Source organism: Macaca mulatta, chromosome 7 (assembly GCF_049350105.2).
Source record: "Macaca mulatta isolate MMU2019108-1 chromosome 7, T2T-MMU8v2.0, whole genome shotgun sequence".
Taxonomy (NCBI): Eukaryota; Metazoa; Chordata; class Mammalia; order Primates; family Cercopithecidae; genus Macaca; species Macaca mulatta.
In genome coordinates, this window is record NC_133412.1 from 128428440 (window position 1) to 128448684 (window position 20245).

Below are 20245 nucleotides of genomic sequence, written 5' to 3' on the forward strand. Positions count from 1 at the left end.
TTTTGACACGGAGTCTTGCTCTGTCGCCCAGGCTGGGGTGCAGTGGCCGGATCTCAGCTCACTGCAAGCGCCACCTCCCGGGTTTACGCCATTCTCCTGCCTCAGCCTCCCAAGTAGCTGGGACTACAGGCGCCCGCCACCTCGCCCGGCTAGTTTTTTGTATTTTTTAGTAGAGATGGGGTTTTGGCCAGGCGCGGTGGCTCACGCCTGTAATCCCAGCACTTTGGGAGGCCGAGACGGGCGGATCACGAGGTCAGGAGATCGAGACCAGCCTGGCTAACACGGTGAAACCCCGTCTCTACCAAAAAAATACAAAAAACTAGCCGGGCGAGGTGGCGGGCGCCTGTAGTCCCAGCTACTCGGGAGGCTGAGGCAGGAGAATGGCGTGAACCCGGGAGGTGGAGCTTCCAGTGAGCTGAGATCCGGCCACTGCACTCCAGCCTGGGCGACACAGCGAGACTCCGTCTCAAAAAAAAAAAAAAAAAAAAAAAGAGAGATGGGGTTTCACCGTGTTAGCCAGGATGGTCTCGATCTCTTGACCTCGTGATCCACCCGTCTCGGCCTCCCAAAGTGCTGGGATTACAGGCTTGAGCCACCGCGCCCGGCCCTGTTTTTTTTTTCTTTTGTTTTGTTTTTGTTTTTGAGATGGAGTCTCGCTCTGTCGCCCAGGCTGGAGTGCAGTGGCGCGATCTCGGCTCACTGTAAGCTCCGCCTCTCAGGTTCACGCCATTCTCCTGCCTCAGCCCCCTGAGTAGCTGGGCCTACAGGCACCCACCACCACGCCCGGCTAATTTTTTGTATTTTTAGTAGAGACGGGGTTTCACCGTGTTAGCCAGGATGGTCTCATCTCTTGACCTCGTGATCTGCCTGCCTCGGCCTCCCAAAGTGCTGGGATTACAGGCATGAGCCACCGTGCCCGGCCAGTAATTTCTTTTTAACTCCTATGTCAATATTAACATAGAGTAGTTCAAATGTTGCAGTCAGACTGCTAGGGTTCAGTCCTGGTTCTGCTATTTACTGTTTGGTGCCCTAAGTTACTTAACACCTTACTAGCCTCTTGGTGCCCCAGTTTTCTCATCTGTAATATTTGGACAATAATAGTACCCACCTATTAGGGTTGTTAGGAAGATTTGGTTTAAAATACATATTAAATGCCTAACATATAGTAAGTGCTGAGAGCATGTTAATTTTCCTTTCTCTTTACTAGCAAAAACGATTATGTGATTTACATATGGTAGTGATAGCCTCTGTTGGAAATTTTGACAGGATTAGGTAATTTTAGATTGTTTTTCTTTTTAGAACCTCAAAGAACACTTGGTATCATTACATGAAATGCTAAAATGTATATGTGCAAATATTTTCATAAAAGTCTTTGAAAAACCCTCTACTTCTTCCCAAGAAAGGATCTCACTGAAGATTACTTGATTAAAAAAAAAAAAAAAAAAAACAACAACACCTTGGAGCACAGCCAAAAAACCGGGAATGAAAAAATAACTGTTTTCACGCCCAGAAACTGTGTATGTATAATCAGAATTGTACGTCTTAGGATGTTAGGGAAGCTTTCTTTGTTCCATAGAAAACAAACACTGGCCGTCCACTTCTTGGACTTGAGAAATGTTGAAAGTTTCTTTGTAAATAGATGTCTAGGGCAGGACTGGCAGGAGGAAATAATTCTTTTCCCAAAACATTTTTTTTGCTTCCAGTAAGTGAAGGAACATTGTTGAAACTTCCCTCACCACACCCTCTGCTGATTATTTGTGAAACTCAGGTGAGTTAAATGTGTAGTGCAAGCTTGTCCAACCCGCAGCTTGTGGTGGCTTTGAATGCGGCCCAACACAAATTTGTAAACTTTCTTAAAACACTATGAGTTTTTTTTTTTTTTTGAGATTTTTTTTTAAGCTCACCAAATATCGTTAGTGTATTTTCCGTGTGGCCCAACACAGTTCTGCCATTGTGGCCCAGGGAAGCCAAAAGATTGGACACCCCTGGTGTAGTGGTTCCTCCCCCTTCTCCCATACTTGACCCTTATTTGAACTAGGATTATTTCTCTTTTTTTACCCTCCTGGATGAGTGGAGGAAGTCCTTGAAATCTATTTTACTGCTACTGTTATTACTACTTTTAAAAATGGAAACATACACAGAAGTAGAGTCAGTGAGCCCTTATGTTTGTAGCAGTTAGTTTTATCCCACCCCTACATTTGACCTACTTGTTCTTGTCCTCAGCTTTTAAAAAAAGCAAATTGGGAAGGGCAGAGGCGGAGGAGAGGCCTGCGGCAGCAGGGAGCGACGGGACTGGGAGCGAGCTGAGCTGGAGGGGGTGGCGAAGGCTGGCGCGGCGAGCAGCAACCGTGTAGGTGTTTCGGACACTGTTCGGGACTGGAGGCGGGTAAGGCCGGCAAGGGCGGCCCGATCCCCCAGGAGGCCATCCAGCGGCTGCAGGACACGGAGGAGATGTTAAGCAAGAAACAGGAGTTCCTGGAGAAGAAAATCGAGCAGGATCTGACTGCCGCCAAGAAGCAGGGCACCAAAAACAAGCGCGCGGCCCTCCAGGCACTGAAGCGTAAGAAGAGGTATGAGAAGCGGCTGGCGCAGATCGACGGCACATTATCAACCATCGAGTTCCAGCGGCAGGCCCTGGAGAATGCCAACACCAACAACGAGGTGCTCAAGAACGTGGGCTGTGCCGCCAAGGCCATGAAGGCGGCACATGACGACATGGACATCGATAAAGTTGATGAGTTAACGCAGGACATTGCTGACCAGCAAGAACTTGCGGAGGAGATTTCAACAGCAATTTGGAAACCTGTAGGGTTTGGAGAGAAGTTTGACGAGGATGAGCTCATGGTGGAATTAAGAACTAGAACAGGAGGAACTAGACAAAAATTTGCTGGAAATCAGTGGACCCAAAACAGTCCCTCTACCAAGTGTTCCCTCTATAGCCCTACCATCAAAACCCGCCAAGAAGAAAGAAGAGGAAGACAACGACATGAAGGATTTGGAGAAGTGGGCTGGGTCCAGCGCGGGCTGGGCCAGGTTTCTGGTGGCCTGCGCAGCGAGCTGGCGTGTGCATGTGCGCGGCAGGCAGGATGGATGTGGTGCAGGCAGGTTCCATCGCTCTCGACTCTCACTCCAAAGCAGTGGGACTGCATTGCTGCTCACTCTCTGCATAGCATGATCTGCACCTGGTGGGACGGGCGGGGGCGGATGGAGGAGAGGGGCAGTGGGGGGAAGTGCCTGCTGTTTATAATGTTGAATTTCTGTAAAATAAACTGTTTGCAAATCCAAAAAAAGCAAATTCTAGAGATGTCATGTTGGCTCTAATTACGTTGGTATGTGTCTTTTAAAAAGATATTTTCCCCCCATAACCACAGTGCCATTATCCCCACCTAACAAAACCGATCTGTTGCCTTAGATTGATCTGAGTCTTAGTGTCCTCAGATTCCTTTTTGTTATCTAAAATATTAAAATATATTAGATATTGAAAATATTAAAATGGATATATTAAATATTGAAAATATTAAAATATATTCAAGTTTGTGGTTATCACTTTTAAATGACCCATTTTTCATTTACGTATATTTTGTAAATGTTTGACTTTCTAACTTGCTAGGGAAATTTTCAAACAAAAGTAGGTGGAATCCATATAAGAAACCCTCATGTACTTATCACTCAGCTTCAACAGTTATCAACCACTCTACTCATGTAGGAGGGGAAATTATCAAATGCCCAAGTTTGTTTGATCTATTTCCCTCCAACTTCCTCCTCCTGAATTATTCTCAGGCAAATTCCAGAGTGGATATTATTTTATTGGCAGTCTAGTCTGTATCTTTGAAAGAGGGAAAGGATTATTTAAAATGAGTGTGTGTGTATATTTATATATGGATAAGGATTCTTTAACATGAGTTACATATACATATATAACATATATAACTGATGTTAAAGAATCCTTGTCTTTTAAAGATACAGACTATATCTGCATATGTATATATCCACAATACCATTATCACCCCTACATTCTTTAATATCTTCAAGTATCTAGTATTCAAATATCCATTTGTCTCAGATGTCATAGTTATTTTGGTAATGGTTTGAATCAGGATCCATATAAAGTCTCTACCTTGCAGTTGGTTGATAATGACCTTTAAGTCTAACCTTTTAGTCTATAGTCCATTTTACTACCTCTCTTTGGTAATTTTTTTTTTTTGTTCAAGAAACCATGTTGTGGCCGGGCGCAGTGGCTCATGCCTGTAATCCCAGCACTTTGGGAGGCCGAGGTGGGTGGATCACGAGGTCAGGAATTTGAGACTAGCCTGGCCAATATGGTGAAACCCCATCTCTACTGAAAAAAAAAATACAAAAATTAGCGGGACCATGGTGGCACGTGTCTGTAGTCCCAGCTGCTCAGGAGGCTGAGGTGGAAGAATCACTTGAATCTGGGAGGCGGAGGTTGCAGTGAGCTGAGATTGTGCCACTGCACTCCAGCCTGGGTGACAGAGCAAGACTCCATCTCAAAAAAGAAGAAACTATGTTGTTCTAGTGTTTCTCAGAGTCTGGATTTTAATGATTACATCTGTGGCTCAGTTCAACACTTTTTTTCGTATGTCCTGTATTTCCTGTAAATTGGTAATTGAATCTACAGGTATACTTAGTTTTAGAATATATAATATATGCACATAGTAAAATTTAAAACAGTTCAAAAGTCTTTGTAATGAAATGTCGGTCATTTTCCCACGCAGTATTTTAGGTATCTTCTCCAGAAGGAATTATTTTGTCTAGGATGAATGATGTGTTTTTATTAAGCTTTATATCCCATTGAGCACACTAAATATTCTTGTAATTTTGAATATACTAAAGTTATTTTGTAAATTTTAGGATTTGATTTAAATGCTACAAAAGCACATGGTGCCAGTCACTAAGGTGTAGCCTTTTTATTTTTGGTAAAGGAGAATTTATAAGGTGAAATGATAGTGAATTAGAAGTTGTAAACCAGATTCCTTGTTACTACGCTGGACTGCTTTTCATATAATGAACAAGGAAAATCAGCTCTGTAGGGCAATGTTAAAAAGAGTCGTCTTGGCTGGGCATGGTGGCTCATGCCTGTACTTTGGGAGGCCGAGATGAGAGGATTGGTTGTCTCCAGAAGTTTGAGACCAGCCTGGGCAGTATAGTGAGACCCCCATCTCAACAGAAATTCAGAAATTAGCCAGATGTGGTGGCATGTGCCCGTAGTCCTAGCTACTCGGGAGGCTGAGGTGGGAGGATCACATGAGCCCAGGAGGTGCAGGCTCCCATGAACTGTGATTGTGCCACTGCACTCTAGCCTAGGTGACAGAGTGAGACACTGTCTCAAAAAAAAAAAAAAAAAAAAAAAACAAGAGAAACTTCTTTGTTAACATTATACAGTATCTAGTATTGTTAGTTTTACTTTCTTTTTTTTTTTTTTTTTTTTTTTTTTTTGAGACGGAGTCTCACGCTGTTGCCCAGGCTGGAGTGCAGTGGCGCGATCTCGGCTCACTGCAAGCTCCGCCTCCTGGGTTCACGCCATTCTCCTGCCTCAGCCTCCTGAGTAGCTGAGACTACAGGCGCCCGCCACCGCGCCCGGCTAATTTTTTGTATTTTTAGTAGAGACGGGGTTTCACTGTGGTCTCGATCTCCTGACCTTGTGATCCGCCCGCCTCGGCCTCCCAAAGTGCTGGGATTACAGGCTTGAGCCACCGCGCCCGGCCTAGTTTTACTTTCTTAAATGTGAAGATAGTGAAGTACCATAGTTTTCTCGTCTGTAAAATAAGGGCATTGCTGTGTTTACATCGGTGGCCTTTGGTAGGTCTTGAGTGAGAAAGTATCTAGGGAGGAGACTTGAATGTTAATTTCCTTTTCTGTAAGTATGGCCATAATTAATTGTGAAACTCTGCTATTTTCAGTAGGAAGTTTTAGGGACAAGGCACATGGCCAGGAATGTCATGCCCAGTGTAATGGGTTAGGTTGGGATCAAGAACAAGTCTTTCAAAGTGAGCCAGGCAGTATTATCTGAGTCACTTGGTCAGGACAGGTTATGGAACAGTTAGAACAGGTGAGTCATGTCACGTGTACCATACCACAGTCTGCTTTTCCTTGGCTCCCCTCCCCATGCCTACTCTGGTCCCTGTCTGGCAAATAGTACAGTTCAGAAGATAGGCATTAGATCAGTTTTAAGCATATAGGAAGAATGATAATTGGATTACCAGCAAGGCAGAGCAGCAGATCAGAGGCCATAGGGAACGGACCAAATAAGGAGACTCTCCAAAAGATGCAGATACAGCCCTAGCAGCAAGGAAACACAAACTGGTTGCAAAATTACATGTGTAAAGTCGATTGAGAACAAAAATAAAGCAGCAGTCCTGGCTCCTTAAGTGATAGTTTCTTTCATGAGACCTCAAGACAGTTTACTGATAGGAGTATTCCAACTAAACTTCTAGGTTTGAATAGCAGGACATTACATGGAGGTAATTTTTTGGAATATATTTCTCTTCAGCTGTATAGAGATAAGCAGATAGGTAGATTTGGACCTGGGATAATTGTCATCTGTTAGTTTGCCTCGCCTGGTTGTGTAGAAAGTTTGTATGATGTTAGGCAGTTAACAGGATAGAAATTTTTAAATAGCTTTGCTCTCATCAAGTGACTGTGTAGTCTTTTTTTTTTTTTTTTTTAAATTGAGGCAAGGTCTCACCATGTTGCCCAGGTTGGTCTGGAATGCCTGGCCTCAAGCAGTCCTCCTGCCTTGGTCTCCCAAAGTGCTAGGATTACTGGTGTGAGCCACTAAACTTGGCCTGTATTATCTTGTTTGGGGGCAGGGAAGTATGGAGATATAGGAGTCTTTTCAAGTCTTTTAAACTCCTTTAGTAGCTATTTTACTCATAGACTCTGTGGCTAGAGTAGGCTTTATAATTAGAAAGTAGTGCTAAGTGCTTCTTTACTAGATACAGAAACAGGTTTTATGATGTTTCCTGGGTTTAGAGAAGAATTGGTTAAAGACTAAGAAATTTTGTTTTCTTTGGAAAATCTTTTAAAATCTAATGTAAGTAGTTTTGGGGCAAATGCAGGAAAGAATTAGGGACTTGCTTTTGGTTTGCACTAGATGTGTTTCCTTTTTTTGGTGAATAGTGGAAGTAGTAAAGAGGCTAATAGTTGTCAGGGCTTGTCAGCCGATACGGGATTGAATACTGCTAAGGTGAGCAACTCTTGCCACCAGTGTTTTGCGCCCTAAAGATCTTTAATTTAGGCAAAGATAGTTTCTCTTCTGGAATAAATTCTGAAAACAGAATAGTATGTTTTAATGTGCATTAATTTCTCTTTACAGGCTTTGTTTTTAAGCATGGGCTATTTAAATTTTGAGTACTTCACTGTGTTAGCACCATTATAAGAACTGTCAGCTGTGAAAAAAGATGATGCAAGAGTGAGCATTAATTTTGATTTGCTTTGAACAAAGTACACAGGGTGAACCTGCGTAATTATAGTATCAGCTGGATACTGTGCTAAGTAATCTAACCCTCATCACAGCTCTATGAAATGTCAGACTCAGAAATAGTGACATGCCCAAGGCCATAGAACTAAGATGTAGCTTCTCTTAGGGCAGAATCCAGGCTTTATAGGAGGAATTAAGATGCTATTTTGCCTTAAAAATTTGGGGAGGGGAGAGAGTCTTATATGTGTAAATGGGTATATCTAAGGTCATGATATCATAATTTACTAAGTAGACCAGCTTTTATCAGGTATCACAAAGTAGAATTTGGTAGCTAGGACAACTCCCCCCTCCCATTCTTATCTTTTTTTTTTTTTTTTTTAAATAGTTGTAAAGTTTCTGGGAATTTATGGGAACATGCTTTTCTTTCTTTATATTCTTTCTTTAAAAAAACCCTTAATTTTCGTCCTCATTTTGCTTCCCACTCCCTCTTAATAAAAAGAATAACTTTTGTGAAAGGGAGAATGATGTTGTGAATTCAGCGGGTTCAGACAAGTGTTGTGAGTGTGGAGGCCAGGAAGCCATGTGTACCAGGACCATGTTACTGCCTAAGAAGAAATGAGAGAGTTCAGATGCAAGGGAGGTGAATAGAGAGTCAGTTTCAGTTCCCGTTGGTTACTGTGATTTATATGGATCTTCTGGGACTGATGTAAAGAAGAGTTGTTTCACCAGACTTACTGGGAAGCCCTCTGTTTTGTGTCCCTTGTGATAGTGATTTTAAATCAGAAATAAGCCATCTGATACGGGGAAAGAATAGCGTTTGGATTTATTGCTTAGTTACAGTGACATGTATGCTGTTAAAGTGATGAAATTGTTTAGTGTGAGTTAGCATATATCTTAATTCTAGTGAAACTAGCTCTAAGTCTATGTTTATGCTTGTGATTTTAGCTTTTACTATGGTAACCTGATTTCTATCATTAAAAACAGTAAAAACTCTACCATGTATTGAGTGCTGTACTTTTTATGTTAGGAATAGTAGATTATTTTCAGTACTTGAAACATCAGCTCTTCAACTCATTAACATCATCATGGTTATTCTCATCCTTGAAAATCTTTCTCTTTTACTTCTTTTTTAATTTTTAAAATTTTTTGTAGAGACAGGATCTCACTGTGTGGCTCAGGCTGGTATCAAACTCCTGGCCTCAAACAGTCCTCTTCAGCCTCAGAATGCTGGGATTATAGGCATGAGCTAGCTGTAGCACCCAGCCAGTCCCCCACCCCGCTTTTCCTTTTTTGAGACAAGGTCTTGCTCTGTCACTCAGGCTGGATGGAGTGCAGTGGCATGATCTTGGCTCATTGCAAGGTCAAACTCCGGGGCTTAGGTGATCCTCTGCCTCAGCCTCTGGAGTAACTGGGACCGCAAGTGCATACCACCGTGTCCTGCTAATTTTTACATTTTTAGTAGAGACGAGGTCTTGCTGTGTTTTCCAGGCTGGTTTTGAACTCCTGGCCTCAAGTGATCCTCCCGCCTGTCTCCCAAAGTGTTGATTATAGGCTTGAGCCATTGTGCCCAACCCAACCTAGCCCATTTTTATTGTAATAATCTTTCTAGGTTTGGAGCTCTATAAGACAGGTTTGGTTTTTCAAAATCTTTTTAAAAAAGATTTATTTAAAATGTGTTTTTAACCTATTTTGTTTTTGTACTTTTTGGTGAAAATTATCATAGTCTGTTCCTATTCTTGAGTACATTAGGGCAGGAGTTGCCGAACTCCGCTTTCAATCAACTTCCCTTTCAGTTTAGTTTGAGCAATAGATTTCTCTCACACCAGCATTTAACCTCAAATAAACATCCTAATTAGTGCATTAGAATTGCAACTGAAAAAGACTATTTCAAAAACGAGTGTTGGCTGGGCCTTGTGGCTCATGCCTATAATCCCAACGCTTTGGGAGGTCAAGGGGGGTGGATCACGAGGTCAGGAGATCGAGACCATCCTGGCCAACATGGTGAAACCCTGTCTCTACTAAAATACAAAAAATTAACCTGGCATGGTGGTGCGCGCCTGTAGTCCCAGCTACTCAGGAGGCTGAGGCAGGGGGAAGTAATGGCTTGAACCCAGGAGGTGGAGGTTGCAGTGAGCCGAGATCGCCCCACTACACTCCAGCCTGATGACAGAGCATGACTCCATCTCAAAAAAAAAAAAAAAAAAAAAAAAGAAGGAGTCTTAGTTCGGGCACGGTGAGTGGTGTGGCTGAGGTGAGTGGATCACTTGAGGTCAGGAGTTAGAGACCAGCCTGGGCTATATAGTGAAACTCCATTTCCACCAAAAAACACACCAATTAGCCAGGTGTGATAGTGCATGTCTGTAGTCCCCAGCTACTTGGGAGGCTGAGGCAGAATAGCTTGAACCCAGGAGGCAGAGGTTGTGAGCCAAGATAGTGCCACTGCATTCCTTAAAAAAAAAAAAAAAAAAAAAGCCTTAAAAGAAGCCTCTACAATAGGAGTCGTACAGGGGAGGGGGAAAGTCAGCAATAAAATTACATTACAAAAATTTTTACTGAATCAGCTTCAATAGCAGGATTTTTCCTGATCTGAATTTTATCTCCTATATTTATCCCCATTACTGCAAGTACTGTATCTATGTATAAGGCTACATTGATTTGGCTGTAAAGTCGTAATTTATCAATTTTGAGGCTGGTTTTTCATCTCCTTTCTGATTTTTGCCCTGAAGCCTGTCAGCAGAGCCACAATGACAAAGTATCACATTTTAAACCTGTGTGGTCTAGTAGTAAAGTAGTTAGTTCAATGTTTGATCAACTGAACTTTACATTCTAGCTTAAAGGCCTACTTAAGTATGTGTGCATGTATGTAATACATAGTCCTCCTCTTTTCCCAATCATTAAAAAAAAAAAAACAATTTGAGTTTATGCTCAGCTCGTAGTAAGCCATGGAGTTGAGTTATGTGAACACTAAACTTCCAAAAAGTTGCTTAATTGCTTAATGTTTTGGACTTCATTATGATTAGGGAAAATGGAGTCAGGGAAACCATATGGGAGAATAATTTGTTTCCTAAGGAATAAAAGCAGTAGAAACCCACAACAAACCACACATTAGACTTTATGTTGTTACTTGTTGGCTTCATTCAGTTTGCACTTTGTGAAACAAGTGGTTTTCTTTAGAGTCACAATGATTACATGTTTTTAAAGGTTTCCACTAAAGTCATTTCTACACAGCATCATTTTGAAATTACATGATGTCAAATCCAGCATCCAGTGCATATATTTTAACAGATTATACAAGGAAATGGTACGTGGTCTTTCAAACCTTTGTTTAAAAACAGGCTGGCTGGGTGTGGTGGCTCACTCGTGTAATCCCAACACTTTGGGAGGCTGAGGGGGCAGATCACTTGAGGTCAGGAGATGAGACCAGCCTGGCCAACATGGTGAAACCCCATCTCTACTAAAAATACAAAAATTAGCCAGATATGGTGGCACATGTCTGTAATCCCAGCTGCTTGGGAGGCTGAGGCAGGAGAATTAGTTGAACCTGGGAGGTGGAGGTTGCAGTGAGCTGAGATTGCACCACTGCAGTTCAGCCTGGGTGACAAAGTGAGACTCCATCTCAAAAACAAAAACAAAAACAGGCCATATTTAGGTCTTAGTAAATGGAAACCTTTCTCAAGTAGTGCTTTTCAAATAGTAAAAAATTTTATTGTGTAAAGGAGGAAGAGAACTTAGCATCTGCATTGGAATAATTTTTTCCTATATCCTATTAGTTAATTCTGAGATTGTTTAATATGGTATCCACCCATTTCATTTGGCTGCACCCTTTGCTCTCATGAAAGCAAGACTGATTGTTCTGAATTGCTGTGTATGTGTACTTTGGCACAGCATGAAGGTACCCTTCATCCATTGCCATTGTCTTTAAAACAGCTTGCAGTTATGGCTACAAATAAAAGGGTGTGACAGGAGGGCATGACAGATAATGGTTCTTTTTTCCGTCCCTCTGTTTAGCAGATCTGCTTTGTACTACTAGCCTTTTGTGTTATCTGGACTACCTACTATATTTTCTGTATGTTTTTTCTGGTCAACTAAAATGTGTTTGCATATTTGTCACTGTAACTTGCCTAGAGTGGACCTCTTTGAATTCTTTTCTTGGAGGCAGGCAAAACGATGTGTGGGAAGAAGGTGAGTGGCCTTGCTGCTGTTGGCATTTTTTCCCCCCACTTCTGTGATTAAACACATAAGCTGTTAAATTATTTTGTGTGACTCTTGTCCTCCAAATGTTTATTTACTTCTGTGTGGTTTAGAAATTTGGTTATTATCCCTTTCCTTCACTGCACATCTTTACTGTGTAATTTCTTTATAAACCAGGTAGAAAGAATGACCGGCGGTTTGAGTGTTTAAGTTGCTGAGAGATAACGTACTGACATGAGCAAAGGTTTTTTTGTGTCCTACTTTATTCTGATTTAAAATAACTTTATCAAGTGATGGAGGAAAAAGTAAATATAATGCAGAAATTAGAAAAGTTTCCTTGTTGCTTTAGGAGGTTACCTCTAAATTATATTATTTCTCATGGATACCTTTAAGAGAAGGGGACTGGCATTTAATGACCTTCATGGCAATCTCATATGACTGTTAGCATTTATTCCCATTTTACTGATTCAGAAATGGAGGATGAGATGGTTTGGCTGTGCCCCCACCCAAATCTCACCTTGAATTGTAATAATCCCCATGTGTCAAGGGTAGGGCCAGGTGGAGATAATTGAATCATGAGGGCAGGTTTCTCCCATACTGTTCTCCTCGTGGTAGTGAGTAAGTCTCACGAGATCTCATGGTTTTATAAATGGGATTCCCCTGCACAAGCTCTCTTGCCTGCTGCCATGTAAGATGTGACTTTGCACCTCATTCACCTTCTGCTATGATTGTGATTAGTAGTGCGAGAACAGGCTAATATAGAGGGTCAGAGAAAACAAGCATTTTGCTTAGAATAGCAGGCATATATCTTATTACAGGCACATATCTGACTCCAAAGCTAGTTTTTTGTTCTAAACATATTTTTCATTTGAAGAAGCTTATTACTAAAGTCAGTTTGTTTTTCAGGAGATCTACTGGATAGTTTTAAAGATATTTAATGTATGAAATAGTATTTGATGATACTTAAAGTACACTAAGGAAAAAGAATAACTTATCCAATTTCTCATGTAATTCATTGCCTCGCTGTAGTACTTAACATGGATTTTAAAATTTGGTTTTCATGTTAAGGTTCTTCCATAGTCAGTTATCTTTATTTTACAGATGATGAAACTGAGTTGCACATAGAAACTATAATAGATTTTCTTACCTTGAAGTATATTGTTCTTTACTCTCTATTGTAACTGCCAAGTATTGCTAGATTTGAGGTTCAGGTTTTCAGAAGAAAACACTGGTTTACTGTAAACAATACCCAGTGATTCCTGATTTGGAATCAAGATACTCTAGGCAAGCAATATCATCAAATTCCTCCTTAATTCCCTCATCTTTAAAATGAAGAGTTTGAACCAAGAGATCTCAGTACCTCTTTAAATGCTTGAGAATGATTATGGTTTAAAAGCTTCAGAGGTCTGTGAATTTGAGAAAAAAGTTACTTATTTTTGCTAGTCTCTGACTGAAATGTAGCATTTCTAACCACTGCAGTACTACCATACCTGTGATTTTGTCATCAACAGAAATCACAGCTATTTTCTTACTACATTGTAGTTCTTGCAGACATCATGAAAATACCATTTGTGTTGATTACCATTTGGAAATTATGGTAACTAGTAGACCTGTTATTAGAGCTTGTTATTTAATATGTTAAAAAAACAAACATGTATTTACTTAATATCATTAGTTTTTGAAACTATTTTAACTGTATTTTAATATAATTGGTGTTCTGTGTGTGTGTGTGTGTGGGTATACACACTTTTTGCTTCAAAAAAGTATTATGAGAGTTTATAGTCTTTACACACTTCCAGAGGAGTTTATGGAACAAAGTTAAATATTCCTGTGAATACAAAATGGCCAAGGTTGATGTGAAAAAAACTTTCTGGACACTGCTGTTTTTTTTGCAGGAGTGTGGCGGTGTGTGGGTGGGGGAGATGCCTCTACAGCAGTATCATGGTTTCCAGAACGATGGACTATGATTGTGTCACATTCCTCTAGTACAGAGCAAGCTAGATAGAGCAAAATGATGATAAAAATAAATTTATGATTATTTGGATATCCTTTTTGCAAGAATTAAGCTTCTAAACAGTTGTTCCATTTGAGGGGTTAGGAGAAGACCTCTTATTTAAACTTAGATCTGATTTTTTAAGCAGGAGGACTAGCTTGCCAAGAACAAAAGTTACCCACACAACACATGTACCGCATAAAATTATTTCTGAAACAGCAAATCAGTTGGAAGGCTGCATTACTTTAAAAATATTAGCACATTCACTGCTGAGTTTTTGTGTTTCTGTTTTTTATTTTTTTGCTTGCTTGGCTGTTAGTAATTTACATACTAACTGGTTATGAGGGAGGAAATGGTAACAAATTCTTCATATTTGTAATAATTAGAAATCCATACAAAACTCAGTAGCTTCATTGTGACACAAAGACTGCTGGAGTTCTGTCCTTTGTTGAGCCTGTTATTCCATTCGTAATGCATTTATCTTTAGATTGGGTAGGGTGAGATTTGCATTGAGTTGCAATGAGTTTTCTGATCCTTATCAGTCAGTATTAGGAGTGACTGTTTTTAATAGTGATAATGAGGCAGCTATTCCCGGGAGAAGACTTAGTCACTGGTAGAATTGTCAGAACCCTCAAATAGTTTGGGAAAACTCAGGATGGAAAAAGTAAGCTGTTTCAAAAACAGAACAAAAAACTTGAGTTGCTTTTTTGGGAAGGTTGAGATGGGGATGGATGGAGGTAGCAAGAAACCAGATGAACTTCCTTGAAGCCTGTGAGCTATCTGGAATGGACAAGAGATTAGTACTGTTTACCTAAAGTACTGGAGTGTGAACATAAAGGTTTGAATAAGACCAAGTTGGTAATAGCTATTAATGTGGAAGTATGTTTGTTCTCTGTATAAATTGGCAAAATCTAATTTGGCTTTGAGAAAAAGAGAAATGCTAGTAATAGGTTACTTTTGTTGCCAGTTGAGAGAAAAATTCAAGTAGCATTTCATGCCAATAGAGTATTTTACTGTTGTTAGAGTGGAAGTGGGGAGTGCTCATGGACCTGCAGGTCACACCACCAAACCAGGGTTTACGATTAATAATGGAGACAGGATAATTTTTGGCCTCATTAGGAAGAATGAAGATAAGAAATATAGACTATGCCTTCAGGTATGTCTATCCTACCTCAATTTTAAGTGTAAAAGGAATCTTGGCCGGGCGCGGTGGCTCAAGCCTGTAATCCCAGCACTTTGGGAGGCCGAGACGGGTGGATCACGAGGTCAGGAGATCGAGACCATCCTGGTGAACACAGTGAAACCCCATCTCTACTAAAACTACAAAAAACTAGCCGGGCGAGGTGGCGGGCGCCTGTAGTCCCAGCTACTCGGGAGGCTGAGGCAGGAGAATGGCGTGAACCCGGGAGGCGGAGCTTGCAGTGAGCTGAGATCAGGCCACTGCACTCCAGCCTGGGCGACAGAGCGAGACTCCGTCTCAAAAAAAAAAAAAAAAAAAAAAAAAAAAGTGTAAAAGGAATCTTTTAGATTAGGGTTTCTTCATGGCTGCCTGCCTGCCAACATAACAAGCTGTAAAACCTTGTTTAGTTTTCTTTAAATCCAGAAATGATTTTATACCAAATCCATACAAACCAAATCACTCTTAAGGGAATAAGTGAAAACATGTTTATCTGCCTTGGCTGGACTATATCTATCTGCAGATTGCTTCTATTCTCTTTGCTAAGCAAATTTCTTAAACATCCTGTGATAACCATCATCAAGTTTGGAGGTAAATACAAGAGGTGTTAGTGTTTTCTTATCTGAACTGTTTTATAAACTCTGACTACACTAACTTTTCTAGCTAGATAAGAGTCAACCTATCACTGCAAGAAAAAAAAAAAATCCAACCTGACATATATAAAGACAAAATAAGAACAAATGCAGTTTGATTGCATTAAAACAATATACTGCATGTTGCAATTTACATATTGTATTAGTCCATTCTCACACTGCTGTAAAAAACTGCCCGAGACTGTAATTTATAAAGGAAAGAGGTTTAATTGACTCACAGTTCCACATGACTTGGAAGGACTCAGAAAACTTAATGATGGAGGGTGAAGCAGTACCTTCTTCACAATGTGGCAGGAGGGAGAGGGAACACAGGAGGAACTAGCAGACACTTGCAAAACCATCAGATCTTGTGAGAATTCATTCACTATCACGAGAACAGCATGGGGGAAACTGCCCCATGTTTGTTACCTGCACCTGCTCTCTCCCTTGACATGTGGGGATTATGTGGATTATAATTCAAGATGAGAGTTGGGTGGGAACACAAAGCCCAGCCATATCATTGTGTTCTGGCCCCTCCTAATCTCATGTCCCTTTCACATTTCAAAGCCAATCATGCCTTCCCAGCAGCCCCCCCAAAATCTTAATTCATTCCAGCATTAACTCTGAAGTCCAACTCCAAAGTGTCATGTGAGACGAAGCAAGTCCCTTCTGCCTAGCAGCCTGTAAAATCAAAAGCAAGTTAGTTACTTCCAAGATACAGTGGATCAGATACAGGCATTGGGTAAATGTTCCTGTTCCAAATGAGAGAAATTAGCCAAAACAAAGGGCCTGCAGGTCCCATGTAAGTCCAAAATTTGGCTGGGCAGTCATTAGATCTTTTTTTTATTTTGTTGTTTGTTTTTTTTTAGAGGGATTTTTGGTCTTATTGTCCAGGCTGGAGTGCAGTGGCGTAATCTCAGCTCACTGCAACCTCCGCCTCCTGAGTTCAAGTGATTCTCCTGCCTTAGCCTCCCAAGTAGCTGAGATTACAGGTGCCCACCACCACACCCAGCTAATTGTTCATTAAATCTTAAAGTTTTGGCCAGGTATGGTGGCTAACGCCTGTAATCCCAGCACTTTGGGAGGCTGAGGCAGGCAGATCACGAGGTCAGGAGTTCGAGACCAGCCTGACCAACATGGTGAAACTCCGTCTCTACTAAAAATACAAAAATTAGCTGGGCGTGGTGGCATGTGCTTGTAATCCCAGCTACTCGGGAGACTGAGTCAGGAGAATCACTTGAACCTGGGAGGCGGAGGTTGCAGTGAGCTGAGATCACATCTCTGCACTCCAGCCTGGGAGATAGAGTGAGACTCTTGACTTTTGTCTCAAAAAAAGAAAAAAAAACCCAAAAACTTAAAGTTCCAAAATGATCTCCATGTCTCACCTCTATGTCACACTGTTGCAAGATTTAGGCTCCCATGGCCTTGGGCAGCTCCACCCCTGTGGCTCTGCTGGGTACAGCCCCCTTCCCAGAGGCTTTCACGGGCTGGCGTTGAGTATCTGTGGCTTTTCTAGAAGCACGCTGCAAGCTGTCAGTGGCCCTACCATTCTGGGGTCTGGAGGATGGTGGCCCTCTTCTCACAACTCCACTAGGCAGTACTCCAGTGGGGACTCTGTGTGGGGGCTTTGACCCCACATTTCCCTTCCACACTGCCCTAGCAGAGGTTCTCCATGAGGGCTCTACCCTGCAGCAGACTTCTGCATGATCTTCCAGATGTTTCCATACATCCTCTGAAATCTAGACAGAGGTTCTCAAACCTCAGTTTTTGACTTTTATGCACCCACAGGCCCAATACCATGTGTAAGCTGCCAAGGCTTGGGGCTTGCACCCTCTGAAGCAATGGCCTGAGCTGTACGTTGCCCCATTTTCACCCCAGTGGGGATGCAGGGCACCAAGTCTTGAGACTGCACAAAGCAACAAGGCTGTGGGCCTGGCCCAGGAAACCATTTTTTCTCCTGGGCCTCCAGGCCTGTGATGGGATGGGGCTGCTGTGAAGACCTCTGGCATGCCCTGGAAACATTTTCCCCATCATCTTGACAATTAACATTTGGCTTCTTGTTACTTATGCAAATTTTTGTAGCTGGCTTGAATTTCTCCTCAGAAAATGGATTTTTCTTTTCTGTCACATCACCAGGCTGCAAATTTTCCAAACTTTTATGCTCTACTTCCTTTTTAACCATAAGTTTCAATTCCAAACCATCTCTTTGTGAATGCATAGAACTGAATGCTTTTAAGAGCATCCAAGTCACCTCTTAAGCTTTGCTGCTTAAACATTTTTTCCACGAGATACCCTAAATCATCTGTCTCAAGTTCAGAGTTCCACAGATCTCTAAGGTAGGGGCAAAATGTTACCAATTTCTTTGCTAAAATATAGCAAGAGTCACCTTTATTCCAGTTCCTAATAAGTCCTCCTCTTCATCTGAGACCACCTCATCCTGGACTTCATTGTCCATATCACTATCAGCATTTTGGTCAGAGCAAGTTTCTAGGAAGTTCCAAACTTTCCCACATCTTCCTGTCTTCTTCTGAGTCCTCCAAACTGTTCCAACCTTTGCCTATTACCCAGTTCCAAAGTTGCTTCCACATTGTCAGGTATTTTTGTAGCGGTGCCCCACTCTTGATATCAATGTGCTATATTAGTCTGTTCTCACACTGCTATAAAAAAACTCCCTGAGACTGGGTAATTTATAAAGGAAAGAGGTTTAGTTGACTCACAGTTCCACTTGGCTGGGAGACCACAGGAAACTTACAGTCATGGCACAAGGTGAAGAAGCAGACACCTTCTTCACAATGTGGCAGGAGGGAGAATGAATGCAGGAGGAACTACCAAACACTTGTAAAACCATCAGATCTCGTGAGAACTGACCTCACTGTCTTGAGAACAGCATGGGGGAAACCACCCCCATCATGATTCATTTACCTCCATCTGCTCTCTCCCTTGACATGCAGGGATTATGGGGGTTATAATTCAAGATGAGATTTGGGTGGGGACACAAAGCCTAACCATATCACATATACTGGAAACTGTGTGTGTATGAGACAGGGTCTTGCTCTGCCACGCAGGCTGGAGTGCAATGGCATGATCACAACTTACTGCAGGCTTGACCTTCCAGGCTCAAAGTGATCCTCCCAACTCAGCCTCACAGGCAGCTAAGACCACAGGCATGCCACCATCCCTGGCAATTTTTTTTATTTTAATTTTTTTTGAGAGCTGAGGTCTCCCTTTTTTGCTCAGGCTGGTCTGGAACTTCTAGGCTCAAGTGATCCTTCCAGTTAGGCCTCCCAAAGTGTTGGGATTACAGTCATGAGCCACCATGCCCAGCCCTGAAAACCTGTAATTTAGTGTTGGGAATAATAAAGATATGAAAAAAAAAAAAAAAAAAGGATTTTGTTGCCACCTTAGGGCACATTCTAGAGTTTATCGTGTTTATCAGTTTCTCACAACTTAAGTGGAAACAGATGATCTTACAGTGCTTTGACAGACTGTAGCCTTGTGGAGGGAAACCTAATGTGAAATAAAGAGTTACCTAAGTACACACCTTGGTATAAACTACCAAGCTACCTCCTGGAAGGGAAGCTGCTGTCTTCCTGAGGTGTGCCAGATTGGGTATCACATAAATGTTTGTCTTCCCTTGAGTCTATTCGCTGGGAATGGATTGGGTATCATATGACATAGGAACAGCTGAAAATGGAGTTACAGATGATTGCGAATATCAGACAGTAGTAACAGGTATGTATAAAATGATAGTAAGATGATAATAAGTTTTGATTATATAAGCGTTAAATTTTTGTTGTAGAAAAATTGGAGAATACAACAAATGAAAGAAAACCTTGTTGGAAAAATTTAATCTGAAAAAAAAAAAAGAACTAAAACGTTTTGAACTTTATCACTATTCTTATGCTTTTACATTGTGTTTTTGATTGAAATATTAAATGTAAATAGTTTGGTTGATAGCTGTTTAAGACTTGTTTTGAAAAGCATCAGTCTTTCTCCCACTTCATCCCCCGCACTTCTCCCTCCTGGAGGCTTTCTTTTAGCTTACTATTTTTGCATTTACCTCCATGTTCTTAACAGCATTCTTGTATTCTGATTTCTTGATTTCTCAGCTTCAGATATTGTCTTTTGATTTTCCATTGTGGCACATGAGGATTTAGTTCTTTTTTCTCAGCCCCAGGAATATTTTTGTCCACCCATTTCCCTGATATATAGGTATTTATAACATTGCTTAGACTAGTATTCAGTGTTGACACATTAAGACTGAAAGTGCTATTCACAGGTAGGCCATATAGTAATCATGACTACTTTTACTTTATTACTTTTGGTTTTCCATGAAATTTGTATTTTTCTTTATTGTTTACTTTTCTGTTAACTTCTCACTAATTTATTTTAAATTGTAACTTGGCCTTATTTACTTTCAGGAAGGTCAGACACTTCAGGTATTCTATTAGCTTCATATTCCTGAAGATGTGTTCCCATCTGGACTGGTTGCCTACTGGGTTTATGCATACCTGTTATCCTGGGACTTCCTTTTACCAGCACCTTAGAGATACTCATTACCTCTTTGCATTGCATTACCTGTTTTTTAGATTTCATGTCTTCTTTCTTGGTTTAGTCTTTCATCTTGGTAGAACAGGTTCTCCAAGTAGCTGCCTGTGAAAGGGTTTATGTAAGTTAAACTTTGAGATCCTAATAGGCTGAAAATGTCTTACTCTGTTCTTACTCTTAATCAATTGTATGGCTGGGCATAGAATTTTAGCTTGAAATTTTTCCTTTGGAATATTAAAGGGAAGCTCCATTGTTTTCTAGTT

The 20245-nt window shown here is 41.1% G+C and overlaps 1 protein-coding gene and 1 pseudogene across 3 annotated transcripts in view; both read left to right on the plus strand.

Moving 5' to 3' along the window:
- FBXO34 (F-box protein 34) overlaps positions 1-20245 on the plus strand; it is an 82511-nt gene that overhangs the window by 27186 nt on the left and 35080 nt on the right.
- Positions 2253-3290, plus strand: LOC106999433 (putative charged multivesicular body protein 4B-like protein CHMP4BP1 pseudogene; annotated as a pseudogene).